This window comes from Dromaius novaehollandiae, chromosome 13 (assembly GCF_036370855.1).
Source record: "Dromaius novaehollandiae isolate bDroNov1 chromosome 13, bDroNov1.hap1, whole genome shotgun sequence".
Classification (NCBI taxonomy): Eukaryota; Metazoa; Chordata; class Aves; order Casuariiformes; family Dromaiidae; genus Dromaius; species Dromaius novaehollandiae.
This window is the reverse complement of record NC_088110.1, coordinates 9,999,350-10,015,308: the sequence shown is the minus strand read 5'-3', so window position 1 is coordinate 10,015,308 and position 15,959 is coordinate 9,999,350. Positions and strand designations below refer to the sequence as shown.

The 15,959-nt window shown below is 37.6% G+C and overlaps 1 long non-coding RNA gene across 1 annotated transcript; it reads left to right on the top strand.

The window, feature by feature from the left end:
• The first annotated feature begins 2,621 nt into the window (after positions 1 to 2,621).
• On the top strand, positions 2,622 to 6,980 carry LOC112984412 (uncharacterized). Its single transcript, XR_003259495.2, has 3 exons — positions 2,622 to 3,015; positions 3,656 to 3,787; positions 6,856 to 6,980. It is a non-coding gene; the product is annotated as an uncharacterized LOC112984412 (long non-coding RNA).
• The last annotated feature ends 8,979 nt before the right edge of the window (positions 6,981 to 15,959 follow it).

Genomic DNA, 15,959 nt, shown 5'->3' with positions numbered 1-15,959 from the left:
TCCTGGCTATCAAGAATGCAAGGAGGTGTGGACTTGAGGGGTATAATCTAATACCCACATCAAATTCTTTGGGGTGATAGCAATTGCTGTCACTCTTATTTGTTTAGGACAATATACACATGCTGGAGGCAAAATGTTATTACTTTCTTTTCAGGTCACACTGAATTTCCATGCCTAATTCCTAAAGCCAAATCAGTTACTCTATTAAGACAGCTCAAGTGGAAAAATAAATTGTTTACAAGTAAGCAAAAGAAAATTATACTTCAGTTAGCTCACAGAAGGGTTTCTGGAGTGTTGCTTTACATATACAAACTGTTCATTTGAACACTTACCTCAATCCCTCTTTATTTTCTAGAGAATGCTAACATTTTTCCTTAAAGATCTCAGTTACAACAACTGCTACATTTACTTGTTTGTATATCATCTGAATACCAAACACAAAATCTCTTTAGTTAAAAAGCCAAATATCATAACGTCTTCAACTTATCATTTCAAAATTCTATACAGATGAGAAGAAATTCCTCCTAGTCTATTTAATGAGCACTTTCAAACAATACTAAACTATTTTTGCCTTCACAAATACTTGATGTGAGAATTTTATGGACTCCATAGTCTGAAATAACTTTCTCAACTTTGAATTACTAATTATTTAAATGCAGTTTGTCTGGAGCAGGTTGGTTTCATTATCTTAAGTTGAGACATGCATCACAGGCTGTGAGTGGTAGGTCTTGAATTTAAAACCTCTTTCCCAATTGAAGGGTTCCTCCATTGTAATCTAAAGCACAGCAGGCATACTTTACATCCAAATAACTTGAATCACCCTGGGAAAATGTAATGAAGGCTTCCTCGCACGAATTACAGATTTGAAGTCTAGCAAATTCTGAGCATACATTTTCGCATTTTCTATCCCAGACTGCCACTAGCACCTTCCAGTACTACAACTGCTCACCTAAGCAAAAAAACAAATTCACAACCCACTCTTTGAAACTCATTTAGTTCCCTTCTGTGTAAAAGCATTCATCCAAGAACTGTCAGAAAAAGCTTTATGTCTGTTAAAATCCAAGATTCATAAAAAGAACAGTATGGAAGATAAGGAATGAGTACAGAACTAGGTAAGAATAAAACAAATTGCAAGTAGAAGATAAAACCTTCAAATGGGGAAGAAAAAAAAAAGAGAGATCCATTTTTTCCACTTAAATTATGCTGGCCAAAGAAATAATTACTAATACTGAAGACAGAAAGCTATTTACTTTGCAAGGTACTCTTCCAAAATTTGCATCTTATCATCAATTAATCAAAATATCTGTTTAAAACAGATGTTTTTATTGTAGATAGTTTGACTTTAAAATCCTTGCTTGCACCAAATGTTGCCATAATCCACATTTATTTGCTCTAAATGGGAGAGATTAGCTGTGAAGCAAGGTATTACTCATAAGTGAGGGAACTGGAATCTCTGTGTTTATTTGTTGAAGAGTCAACAGATTCAACAGTTCCAAATACTTTTAAATAGGGCAGGCTCTTCCCCCACCCCGACTTCTTTGAAAAAAAACCAAAAACATTACCTGAAGAGTTTAAAAACAGCTACCACTGATTTTGCCATGACTGTAACTTCTTTGCATCTCATGACAATTAGTCACACCATTCCTGAGTAGTTTCAGCTGTCTTGCAAAACTATTTTTCTCCCCAAAGGTTTCCCCCTCCTCCACCCTCCAGATTCTCTGTGACTTTTCCCTTCTGCTCTCCCAAGACAGCTGTACTTCTCATCTTTCCCTTTTAGTGGGTGGTGTATTACTGCATAAGGCTTTTCTGATCTGCAGACAAGACCTGACCAGAATTCATAAGCGAACACATACAAAACAATACTTGGATTCGCGAAGTTACAGACATAGCTCTTGCAGTAACTAGCTGTTACACGCATTCAGCTCTGAATGGCCAGATTCCCTATGTACAACATGGGAAGAGTCAGGAGTCTAAGAGCAGTACTTTCAGAAGCCACCAAGTTGACCATGAGTCTCTTAGACGAGCCAGTACTGCTAGTGCAGTCAATACAGCTGCTTGCATAATTGGAGACAACTACAGCATTACGAGCCATGTTCCACGCTCCTTAACAGTTGCTTGTGCATCAGTATGCGAGCAACACCCAGCACACACAGCACTGATCTCCCATAATGACTTTTTCCTACAAGTCCCTTGGAAGGAATAATTTGAGAAATAAAAGGATATTCAAAGCAAAGTCAGTTTGCTATAGCCTGGAGGGGACCCTAGTTAGTGATTCTATAGGACTGTGAAGTGTATATGAACACATTGCTTCAAAGTCTTTTTCTGATTGAATGAAAGTACGTTCACAAAGCTTTGATGTGAACCAACATAAAAACAAACAGTAAATTTAAAGATTTGTAGTATGCTACGTTTTATCTACATTTTTGATTTTGTCAGCACAGAACTTGTGCTTAACTTATAAAAAAGGGAGAAAAGCCAAGACTTAACTATTGAGGAGATTATGTTGTTGCTGGAATCACACATTGAGCTAAGTGAGAGTATAGCTATTGATATGCAAAAAAAAGAAAAAGAAAAAGAAAAAAAAAATCAAATAGCCCCGTCCCCTTCTGCTAGGAGGAATAATTTTCATTTTGTTGCAAACGAAATACTGCTACCAATTTCTACAGCTTTCTATACAACATCTTATCCAAACGACCTAGGGAGATTTATATATTTTTATATATATATAAAAAAAATCAGCTTATCATCAGGACAAGGAAAATAGCATGCTTGTATGCAGTAATAACAGTACCAGAACCGTAGCTAGGCAATCTCGGCAGCTCAGGCATCGCAGTTGCTTCAGGCAGGGTAAGTGGACACCTCCCCGTTTCCACTCCAACCACACCGCGGAGGACAGAGACCTCCAAAAGCACCGCCGTTCCTGTTCCTCTTCTCGAGCAAGAGCAGAGCACAACTAGGCCACGAGAATGGCCCCACCAGGCCGGTCGCTTTGCTTGTTTTTAAAGAAAGGTCACGGTAAGACAGGCTTCTTCGAAGGAAGGTCAGAGCTAGTGGGGGCCTGCCCGAGCTGGGCGGCAAGGCGTGAGGCGCAGCCGGGCTCCCGCCGGGAAACCGCCGGCCGCCCTCCATTTTGGAAGGGGCAACTTCGGGCTGCGGCGAGCGCGAGGGCAGTGCCGTGGGAGGGAGGGAGCGCTCCTGCCGGCGCGGAGGACATTCCTCCTGAGGCGCCTGCCGCTGCAGCCCTCTTCGGCGGGAAGCCGCTTTGCTAGCCGCACGCTCCCGGCCGCCGGGAGAGGGAGAAGCCACCGCCGCCCCGGCCGCTCCCACCCGAGGGGAGAGGGCGGGGCCGCCGCACGTGCCGCTGCCCCCTGAAGGGCGAGGGCGGGGCCGCCGCACGAGCCGCTCCCGCCTCAAGGAGGGCGAGGGGCCGCCGCTCCCCGCGGGCACGAGGCGCCTAGGCTGCGCTGAGGGAGCGGTATGAGAAGCTCCAGCGTTCTTGTGGGCTCTTTGCTTTGGCTGCCATTTATTCTGCCCATTTCTGGGCTGTGGTGTTTTCCGAGGGGCTGTTTCGGGAGAAGGTCTGGGGACGAGAAAACAGGAGGAGCCATGTTGTTCGGGGCGGCTTTACTTCAGTCCTGTCCCCTCCTTTTTTTAGGAGCTCTGGTCTAGAAGAGAGCAAGGAACCTATGGAGGTCTCCTGTGGTTGCCCTGTGGAGAGGAGGACAAGGAGTTCCTGCCTCTGCTCGCTGCCCCGAGGAAGAGTGCGGTGAAGAGAGGGGAGGAGGAGGTGGGTGCCGAGCTGGTGAGGAGGCGGGACAGCTCCGGGCGGAGGGCACTGCCTCCAGCCAGGGGTCGGGGAAGGGAAAGCAGGCTCTGCGGGCGCGGGGCCCCGAGTCGCCTTCCTCTGCCCCTGCAGGGGCTGGGGGCCTGTGGTATGCACGTGTGCCCTGCGCAAAGTAGCGGTTTTAAAAAACAGAAAAAAGTATATAGATATATATAAAGAAAATGTAGGAATACTAATGCTGTACAGCAGATGCTGTCTCCAAGATGTTCTGCTTCCACAAAAAGGAGTTAAATGCTTGCATTTGCTGCTTCATAGACTTCAGGAAAGGGCTTAACATGTTTCATCTAAAGGATATAAGCATCCTGCTGAAAGGGGTTTTGCATTCTTTAAATCAAACATGAATTTCAGTTATTTGTTCCATCAAGGTAACATTTTTTTGAAATTAATTATTATACCTTTTGGCCAGCTTGTTACTAGGCGCTGATTGTCAGAACTCTTCATGAAAACCTACAGAAAATTTTTCTTAGCTATAAGTGTCTGTACGGTTCTTCAATATCAGCTGTCATGTATATACTATTATTTACTGCACAATTAGAATAATATGAGGATTACAAAGCTGCAAAGCAGTGGAAGAGAGCAAACCAGAAACAAGTGTGTCACGTTATTCAGGATTGAATTCAAGCCATAGTACGGGCGATTCTTATATGTTGTAATTTTGGACCAAGAATAGGCTAGCTCTAATATTTTAATAATTCTAAATGGTCTATAAAAGCCTGTAATTTAAACTATTTAAACTTGCTTGTGCATGTTATCATTCAAAAGCAAGGAAATTATGCTAATAAGATTATTGTTATATTAAAAATGGTGCTAATTTGAGGCTTCTAAGAATACAAATGTACAGCTCATAAATGTTATGTTCTCATTAGTCACGCAGTAGAACATGACACAAAGCAAGTATTTTGTCTTTGTTAGAAACAAAACAGCTTGAGTGAACAAAAGATTGCACATCTTTTCATTGGGGGAGGGGATGTACTTGTCAGCAAAATAAAGTGTATCATGTGAAAACGTTAGTGACTAAAAGTAAAAAGGGAAAGCTGTTGCCCTTGGAAGGAAAAGGAAAAGAAATGTGACTCTCAGCTATATTATTTGCTGGAAACAAATTTAATGCTCCCTACGATATAGAAAAGCCTGGTTTTAATATAAATTAAATCCACCGGTGTGGAAATAATGCAAGCACATGCTTTGTCATCTCAGAGGGATTAATTGATTTCTAACTCTAAAAAAGTTACATGACTATGTTATTTGAAGGAATAAAAAAGAAACTACAGCTTCTAAGTCATTGTGAAAAAGGTGCTGAATATCTGCTGCAGAAACCAGTAACTAGAAAGGATGTGCCCATGTTTGCTTACTGATACCTGAAAACTAGCTTATTCTTCCAGAGGTCACTGTTTTTAAATTTTGTTTTGTAGGGGATGTTTCAGTATCACCAAATGACCCACAAAATTATGTTCATTTTCTTTTTATGATCATCAGTATTGTAGCAAAACCTTTCATAAATATATTTTGATTTATGGGGAAAAAATAGAACAGTTTTTGGGAAGTGTATTTAGTTTTTAAAATTAGTCTTTTATAAACAGGAAATTCATTTTTCATTTTCTTTCATTTTTCTAGACCTGCTTTCTGTGCTTATATTGCTTATATGCTCATATTACTGTACAAGCTGTTTAGAATCTTATTTCAATATTTACTATTCTTACCTTGTAAGAAGACTAATTGGAGAGAGTTTTGTATATGTCCATAGCTATTTCCTCCTAAATGTTATTGTGGAAAAAGAAGGGCTGCTCAAGAACCCTTTTGAAGTCCATACATTAGGAGAAGGACATGCCAAATAGGATAGGCTTTCTTTCATTTTTCATTAACAAGGTGCATATCCCTCTTAATTGCAGTCATTGCAAAATAAGAGACAATTCTAAGAGGGGAAATGTGTTGTTAGACAAAAGTTGTTATCCAAATGACATCCTTCAGAGATTGAATGCCTCCTGGAGACTTGATATGAGACTGTGCAATGCTTCTACTATGGTTGAGAAAAAGGATGTTTGATCAGATCCCAACACAGAAAAGGTAATTTTCAGTTGAATTCAATGAAAATAGCTCAGATATTTTTTCTGTAATGATGTATGTCTGTTAACAAATATATGCTAAATATTTTCCTAACATTGTAACTGAGATGAGCAGAACTTGTTTTTGTTCTGTCCCAGTCTACTTGTAATAAGTGTTTATCCTCACAGAACACACCAAAATTAGCATTGTCTTTCAAGAAAGAGCTGCTAAGTGTACTGGTATAGCCACTACATCCTCACCTGCCCTGTCACTAGGCAGGTATCCATACCCAGGTATTAGGGTATCCATAGGTTAATTGGAGTGTCAACTTTTCACATCTCAAAGTGTTACTTTTAATACAGGAGTTCTGTGCTGAGACTTTAAGTGGTTTATCTTTGAGAAAAGCTAAGTAAAGGAAGGGAAGGTACAAATGTCCTTTATTTATGGATGAGTTGTCTATTTCATTTTCACTAATATTTGGTAGGGAAGATTCTCTGAAATGTTCTTCCTTTTGTTAAAATCTCATATGAGCAAATGCAATTTGGAATATTTGATAATTTGAAAAAGGATACTGTAATTAATGTTTCTTATTCTGATTTACCTTTGCATAACTTTGTAATGGTTCTACAGTAAGACACCTTGAGAAAATGCATTATATAACTAAAGGGTGCAAAACCGCTTTTAAACTTTTGAAAAAGAATGGGAGTGTGCTTTATTTTGTATTTTAAACTGATTTCCCATATGGGCACAGTGAAAGCTCATATAAACATAGCATTTGGTATTCTGAAAGCAAATCAGTCATAGCATACACTTTGAAAACGATTGATGCATCTGCTGTGCCAAATGATGGATTTTACCGTGTTGATACAGCTGTTTTAACTTGTCTTTCTTGATACCCTTTGTTTTGGTAGAACGCTGTTTGCCATTAATCCTTGAGCTGCAATTTTGGGTTTCTGTTGCTCTTTCCTCAGGCATTCATTCCTACCAGGTGTTACCCATTTTCACCTCACAATGACAGCAAGTGGGAGAAATCAAGCACTCTCTAAGAACTGAGTTTGTAATAAATGTAATCTGGTTAACAAATTAAAGGTCATTCTCAACAAAAGATTCAACACAAGTGTTAAAAACTTTCTTTCTGCCTTCAGTAAAGGAATTTTCCCAATATGGGGGGTCATATGCTGCTAGATTATATGCACTTGATGCAGGTTATTCATTCAGGGACTAATAAAATTAGAAGAAAAACATTGAAATACTCGAGGACATTATATGTACTACATGAAATTAAAATATAACATAGCAGTTGCTTGTTTTATTCTGTGGCTTACCACCAGTATTGTGAAGTTCCACTTGGCCTCTACTAAAGAAAAAAGTTTTCTGCTCTGTCATCCCAAATTAGGAGTTTAGATGTGACCCTTTTGGCTCCAGGAAAGCTTGTATTACAGCATGTTTGTCAAAAGACTGATTTATTACACAAAATATGCATCAGGTCTGGGCATCCAATTTGGGCATAAAATCTGGAATAGTGATTCAAACAATTACCCCATTGATCAGCAGTTTACTCTGTCTGGTGGCTGAGCTGTCTTTGGGTAGCTGGAGACCATGGAATTCTACTCTTTCAGGCTCTTTGCTGCAGTTCAGGGAAATCCAAGGATGCTGGCTTGTCCGTGTGTGGGGGTTTTTTGTTTGTTTTTTCATAAAATTTCCATTCACTAATTAATGGATGTCCTGACTCCCTTTAGCTATCTATTTAATGAGGTAGTAATTTTGTTAAATACAAGATTATATAAGCTATATAGTAAACTATAGCAAATTTGAAAAGCAATCTAACCGTTAAACTCGTGCAATACTTTCATGCAAATGAGAAGCGCTAATTATTGAAAAAGACTTTTTTCCACGTTTTGACAGATAAAAAGAAAATTTATATTGCTTTCCTCTTTATATGGGCTTATTTCCCCCCCCCCCCCCCCCTCAGCTTTTCCAGCTTCAGGTAGTCAACTGCTAAAACAGACATTTGGGATGGTGAAACTGAGGTCTGGGCCTGCAGTTTCTAGCCTCATATGTTTTGCTTGCCTTATTCACCTGTTTTGATTTAAACAGAGTCCTGTCAATAATTCAGTCCTGATCTGTGTTCTATTTTATAACTCATCTTAATAAATATGATTGAACAGTGCAAACAAGCCAGGAAAGCCACGATGATGAGTTCGGTACTTTTTTTTTTTAAATGTCAGAATGCTTTTTCTGCCTAAACGTTTAATGAGTATTACATAGAAATGAGTGATTTTTTTTTTGCATTTTTCAGTTGTTCCTCAAATAATCTTATTAGTTCTCAATAGTCTTACTTGTATTGCATGAATAGAGAAATACTATGAAATAATACATCTTAGCCAAAACTTCCTGATCACTTCAGTCTTCAGTAAATTCAAATATATCTGGAGAAATTTGGGTGTGATCAAGTTGTGTTTAAAATGTTAGTTCTCCATGGGACAAAGAAAGATGATTGTAGTCAGATTCCCTAAAAAAGACTCTAACTCAAACTAACTATTTGCCTTGCAGAATTCTTAGAACACTGCTCAGTGCTCAGATAGTGTGAGTGGGGTACTCTGTACTGCCTGTACCAGATAAAGAGGTGGAATCAGTGCATGCGATGCACAATGGACCTTAACTATGGAGTCACAAGTAACATCTGCATGAAATCAGAGTTTAAAACTGTTATTTGTGGAGAAGACTATTTTGGATACTGTGAATGGGAAAACAGTTCAATGAAAAGGAAGTCTTACTGTCATGTGTGACTACTATTGATATCATTTCAAGTACGGTGCAGAGAATAAGGAATCCAGTCTGAGATTATTCTATGCCTCTGTTTAATCCTGTGGTACAGTTTGAATCTTCAGACAGTGGGTAATTTGACAAGCTCTGTAAATTGTAGTATCTAGGGATGATGAAATGAATAGAACGTGTCAGCCTTAATTACTCATTTTCCTGCCTTTGTGAATATAATTTTTTGTAGTTTAATGTGATCACTGCTACTCTTACATTTGTAATGAAAACTGTATACATTAGATAAAGAGAAATAAGCACTGAGGAAAAGGGCACTTAACACAGTTTGTAATTGTCTCATTCAAGTTCTTTGTTTGAAGGCACTTTGTCAAAACAGCTAGAAAGCTGAAGAAAGAATGCATCTGAGCTGAACTGATGTACTATGCATGGTGATTACAATTAACAAAGTTTGTGGTTAGCATATATTAAATGGAACCTGCTGCTGAAAATGATTTAATGTGAACCATTTTTGTCAGTAACTGTATGCTTGAATTCTATTGAACTGTTTTTTTTGATGTATGAAGAATGGCATTCTTACCGTTTTACCATATGGAGGACATTATCCTGAGAGGATAAAGTGCTTTTAGGGTTGGGGGGGGGAGGGGGTGTTTTGTTTTTGTAGAAGTAGACCTTCTAATCACTTTGTTGCAACTACTGCTTTTTCATGTAAAGCCTTTATGTTTTAAATTTACACAGGGAGCTAATGGAATAATGTATTTAGTGCCTGGCACTAAAGCTGAGTTCTGAATAGTCAAAGATGAAGCTGTTAATGTCAGGGTGACTGCCAAAATAGATTTACTGAGAAGCTGACTGGTCTGGCCAGGTGTCCAAAACAAGCTTCTACAAATACACCCATGGCAGCTGAGGTATAATTTGTGACTGACATAGTTGTGCTAATGAAAGCTGCTTGCTATATGTTCATACACTACCAAAAATATAGTTGTGATGATGTGGCTAAATACAGCTCTCTTGTATCTGTGTTAAATGATTGATACTGAGATGATGATGCAGTATCATAATGTGAGCAAGGCCCGAGAATTTGAATGCAGAAAGCTATATTATTAACTAGCCTATATTAATATTTTTGAAATATATTCTGATATTTTTCTTCTATACTAAGATATATGTGCTTTAGGTGTTACTGCAATCCTATTTGCAACAGAATTGCAAAGAGGAAAAATACCTTGTTTCTGTGAATGGGACCAGATTTCCTCCTCTTTGGCCTGATATTCATCGTTGATATTGATGCAAGTTCTGTGTAACTCCAGTAGTGCTCTTTGTAAGCCAGGTTAAGATGAAAATATGGTTATCATTTTGCCTTGAGCTTTCATTAATGAATTATTTAATAAAATTTTAAAAATATATTTTAAATTCATAATTAGAGAGAATTTCTGAATCCAAGAAAATGTTACCGTTCTAACCAAACATATAGTCAAGCTAGAATTTTAACTATACAAATTGCAGGTGTATTTGTACTCCGGCTCTTTATACCAGAAGTATTGGAGAAGATAAGATCCTGGTCCATGCTGTAACTGTGTAGATGGACCTGCCTTGGGATTTTCACATTGTGGAAAAGATGGGTATAATTTTAAGACTGTTTATTGTCTACATTCTCCCACTTCCATGACAGTGGTATATAAAGGTAATCACGTAATTCTCTCTCTCTCTCTCTCTCTCTCTCTCTCTCTTTTTTTTTGTGTGTGTGTGTGTGTGTGTGTGTGTGTGTGACAGAATTCTTGCCTCCTAGAATGACACTTTGCAGCTAAGATCAGCGAACATACTTAAAATAGTATGACAATACTCTGCCAGCTGTCTTTGGCATATTTTCAATCCAGAGCAAGCAATCTTGCAGATAGGCATTCTTGGGTGCACTAGGAGAGTGCGCATGGGCTTGGGGCAAAATACCTTGTGTGTTGTCTAGGCATGCAACAGTTCACAGCACTAACTGTTCCGTATTAGACACATCCTTGCTAAATAGCAAAGACATCATCAATACAAAATCCTGACTTATCTTACTGAGTTAGCATCATTATATATCAAAATTGCCTTCATTATAATGTTATATATTACAGAAGAATACACTGTTCCCTAAAAAGCAAACAAACAGAAAAAGCACATAGGCCTTTTTGTGGTTTTAATAGTCCAAATCCTTTTGTTTTCCATTCCATTAGTTATTCTAATGTGGCTAGGAATGCAGTTGGAAAGAATTGCCCTGAATGGCATTGAAAATAAGTGTCTGGAAATCAGAATCTGTATTTTCAAACACAAACTGCATACAAAACAGGATAATTCAAGAAGGCAAGCTATACTTATAACACATGCTCAATTAAAAAATATCTGAACATATGCAGTCTTTTAAGAGTTTCTACAAAAATAATTTGCTTGTGTCCAATATATATAATTATTAGCAAACAGTATATAAGTGTTAAATCTTTGAGAAATAATTTTCCAAGCCTGATTCCAGGAAAAATCTTAATAGGAAGATGATACCTGACAGAATTCTGTTAATTCCAATGATAAGTGATAGTTTAAGACACAGCTCCTTGTGCGTTTAGTATGCAGAAAAAATTTACTCTCTGTTGTTAAAAGATCAACATCTAAACAAGCAATGTCTAGGATAGTTATCGGTTTCTGTTAAGCAAGTTTCTCTGTACATATAAATTCTCCAGAACTTGTGCACAGCTGCAGTACTGATGAAAGGCTTTTTCAGGAGAAAAACGTGTTTGTGTTTTCAAGTTGCTTCTTCTGCCATATTAAATTTAGCTTGATTATGATTGCAGAATGCATTAGATTAACAAATGCATTTATTTTATCTTCATTACAGTGTAAAATCAATAAAGATTAATCCAGTACCTGAGCATGCTACAGGATTTTGAGTCAGTTTCCAAGTTCAGTCTTGTCATTACTCTTTTTATCCTGGTTGCGTTATTCCAGGTGTGATTTTTGGCCCATTAGATACTTTAACTGCATTTTCTTACATAAAATATACCTTTGACCTACAACTTCTTGTAATTCCAGCATTACTAATCTTGTGAAGAAGATAAAAAGGCCAATAATGTCATATTTTTAAACAACACACTTAAAAGCTGCCTTTCAAGCCTAAACACCAGAAAACAGTACTCCTTTCCAGATTATGCTGTGTGACTGTTCAGATTATGTGAGAAATTTAGGTTAACCCACATTTTTTAAGGATGAATGGCAATACTCTTGGATATTATAGTTCTGTAATAGTGCATAGTGTTTTACCAATGTGGACATATATCCTTGTTCCATCTGAGTCTTCTTTGGTATGTGTAGATGGGAAAGATGAATGAAAAAGTGGTACTAAGCTAACAGGAGAGCCTTTCACTCTGCTGTTCTTAAGGCTTTTCAGGTTTTTACTGAATTTTGGGATTGTCTAGATTAGCCTAAGCATTGGTGGGGAAATGTCCATGTATGACACAACATGGCTGGTTTTTTTACCTTATCTTAATTATATTTCCTATATTAAGTACAGTCAAGAGCAGGTAGTGTGAAACTGCTTTATGCTACAATTTTTACATATCAGGATGATGACTGCTTAGGGCAGTTTTGTGCTATGTGGGTGGCAGAGTATGTATATTTCACTATTTCTGGCTACTGCTTGCCATACGCCTGGGGCATGAACTCATTATTCCAGAAGTCCTATCAAAGTCATATAGAAATTTGATAACTTTTTCCCATACAGAAATACAAACCAAGAGACAAAAGCATATAGGTTGGATAGCTGAGCAAGTACATCTGTGGCTTACCTAGTTTCTCTATACACTGCATAAAATAACATTTAAGAAAGCTTACTGGAAAGCTATAAAGTTGACTTGTAAATATTTATGGGACCTGCTCCCAAGCAAGAAGGTTAAAAAGGGCAAAAAAATGAAGGTGCTTCCCTGAAAACTTAGTAATAAGCAGCAAAGGTTGGTGTCATTAACGAGGATATGACATTCTGGTACTGACTGAGAGGTTAACAGAGAATGGAAATGGGCTGTGAAAGTTATCAAAAGTGATGACGGAGGACAGATGTTTCAGGTCTAGCAGTTGCTTATTTTATCCTACTGTTCCTATTTATCATTTAAATATATTTGCATATGAATAAAGTTATAATTTAGAAGTGGGTATTGAAATCTAATTTTTCTAGTGGTTTATTAGGTATTCACAAAACCATTTTTTCAAGTGGATCCTTATAAAAACATTGCAAGATATAAGTACTGATATCATGTAACCGTCTCTGTCAGTTAGTGTTGATTCCATTTCAGAATGGCAAATCAACACATACCCAACCTCTTCTATTTTTCAGCATCTGCTAGCATATTTGAAACTCTGCTTTCTAGACCAAGGTATTGTAACACAAATCTCTTGATGTTGTGGGTTGATTTATTTTTTAAAGAAAATGAAGCATTTTAATGTGCTTTTAAACAACTTAAGGTGATTTAAATCTTGCCTCATTCAAAAATCTGATTTAAAACTACTTACCATCTGAGACAAAAGTCTTGATAGTACTTGTCCTGCAATTATAAAACTGCTAGAATCTACACAAGGACAAGTAGGCAGTCAGGAACAGGAGAGTGAAGAATCAGCGTTTTTGTGGACTAGATGATCTTTGACGTAAGTTGATGGTAGAACTGCATCTCAAGTCACAAACAATTTTTACTTTTTATTTAGAGTTTTTAATTCTAATAAAATAACTTTGTTCCATCACTAATTTGTGAATATGATTATATTTAAAATGGAGAGAGAGGGAAAGTAAACGTGATGTCCAACATATTTTTAGAAAGTAAACTAAGAGCCATGAGGCTCAAGAATAAGAACATTTAATGGGTGCTGAGTTCCTCTGATCCTTAAGAGACTGTGTATTTCATTGTGTGTTGATCTTTTCTGTATCTATTATTTCTGTCTGAGTTTCTGTTGTATTTGAATGCATTATTTGTTAGCTTTAAGTTCACTTTTTCATCTTATATTTCTAGGGATAAACTGGAAAAATGGGAACAAGTCAGTGCTCTGTAATCTCTGTTGTTTGAGAGCTGGCCTCCAAGCTTAGATTTGAAGAGGCAGACTAGGGAGGGAGGGGGAGAGGGAGGCAAAGGCACAGGGAGAATGGAAGAGGAGTGTAAGGTAAGGGGTGGAGTAGATGCAAATTATCAGTGTACACAGGACTGGTCGAGCAAAACGTTATTTTGAACAGCAATGAAAAAGTCAAATGTCTCTCTTTGTTATGTCTAGGAATTTATAAAACTAACATTTTTCTGATGTTTGGCTACCACAATGAGTATTATATTTATATATTTTCAGTTTGCATTTGCAGATATTCTGGACTGTACTGAGATGTGAATGAACAGTATGCTGTCCAAACAGAAAAGCTGCTAGTGACGCAGGGAACACGTTCTGTGATGGATTCTAAAGAGCAGAATGGAAATGCTGCTTGTATGGGTTTTCTTGTGTAATTATGACTACTTCTGCTCACTAAAGTAGTATGAAGAACTGATGAATTTGACAGTTCAGTATTGTTATTACAACTCCTAGCTGCAAAGTAATTGAATTTGAGGGTATTTTAATGTTTGAAAATGGTAATCCATGAAAAGATGAAGATACCTTAAAGCTGAAGCTTCATCTGTGATGTTAAAAGCCTTTCTATCTATGGAGCAAAGCTTAATGCATGCTGAATTTCAAGGAGTTTCTTCATTTCTTCTGGAATAAGGAGAATTACTAATGGCTTTTGGTTGTCTCTCACCTTTCTGTCTGATATGGAGATGTGTCGTACTGATATTGCTGTTCTTAACCCATTGCTAAAGCTCAGTCTAATATCTAAATTCTATGTGAAGGCAAAGATTTTAGGTTATTTGAGAAATCTTCCTTTTTATCATTAGCTTCCATGGAGTGAACGTAAACTTTGAATTTGTGAGAACAAATACTGACGAAGTAGAGAGCATAAAAACTGGAAGTGTGTAAGAAAGTTCAGCTCAATCTTAAGTGCTAAGTAAGGTCTATAACAACTGTCTTTCTCTTACTACGTTACGGATTATGAGTAACCCAATGAAGTAAATAGCTATCGTGTAAATGCGAGCATTGGGAACTAGATATTGCACACTGTGATATGTCTGAATCTCTGTAGTTTCACAGAACTTTAGCTCATTTTGAAGCCGGAGCCATCTTTTGTATCCTGTCTTTTCTCAGTCTGTTCTTTTACATCATGTATCTTTAACCCCCAGTGTCCCCATTTGCAGTCTTTGTAGATGTTGTTATTATTTCAGAGTTTTAATTCAAAAATATACATGCATGAAAATCTCAGTCATACACTGTAAAGGTCCTGAGAGAATATGAACAAAATATATTGGACACTGAAGGCTGTCTGTGTTCAGAAGAGCCTCTGATCCATAAAACTGATGCCTCGGGGGACTGCTGTAAATTCTTGATGTAGTCTAACTGCAGTATTTTATGCAATTCATATTTAACATAAAAGGGGCATTTCCTTCACAGGGATGTAAATTATAATCTTTCATTTATTCCCCCCAACCCCCATCATTCTGTGAAAAAAAACTTTAAAAATTCAAACCTTAAGATTACAGTTTAATTTCAACATGCTTTCAAGGAAAGAAAGGGAATTCAAAATGTTGACTTGTTTTTGTACCCCCCGTGCAAAATTGGATTAATTCCAAGAAAACTGAAAGTGGTGTGTGTGGTGGTGGGGTTTTTTACATAGCAAAGAATCTCAAACATACAATCTTATTACTACAAATAGGACAGCTGTGCGAGTATTTAAGACTGAGTAGCTATATAAGCTAGTCTGCTGGGCTGCTGGGGACCTTTGATCCTTAGGAAATATCAGCATCAGAATTTTAAAGCAGTGTTTGGTGTATCCTGTTTTTTTTCCTCATGAGGAAAAGGGATTATCGAGAAAGGAAAAAGGGAAACTTTATTTAATAAAAGCTAAATTTTTCCTGTTACAGGGGTTAAAGCAGTCCAAACACAATTGAGATCACTTGTGAATATGTACTACAGTAATCTTTAATTGATGATCTCACATAACTGATTCTCTTTTGCCCTCTCTCTCTGCCATGCTCAAACAGTGGATTGCCTGCTCATCACCTCACTTTGAGATTGTTCGGCAAAGCACAACGTAGCTAGAAGTTGTCAGATGGCTGTAAGAAATGAATTAGTGGCCACTGTTTTCTGTAAAATGTCTGAACCATTCCTTAGTGCCATTTTCCCCCAAATTTCAGCTGATGAGACTGTTCAGAGTTTTAGC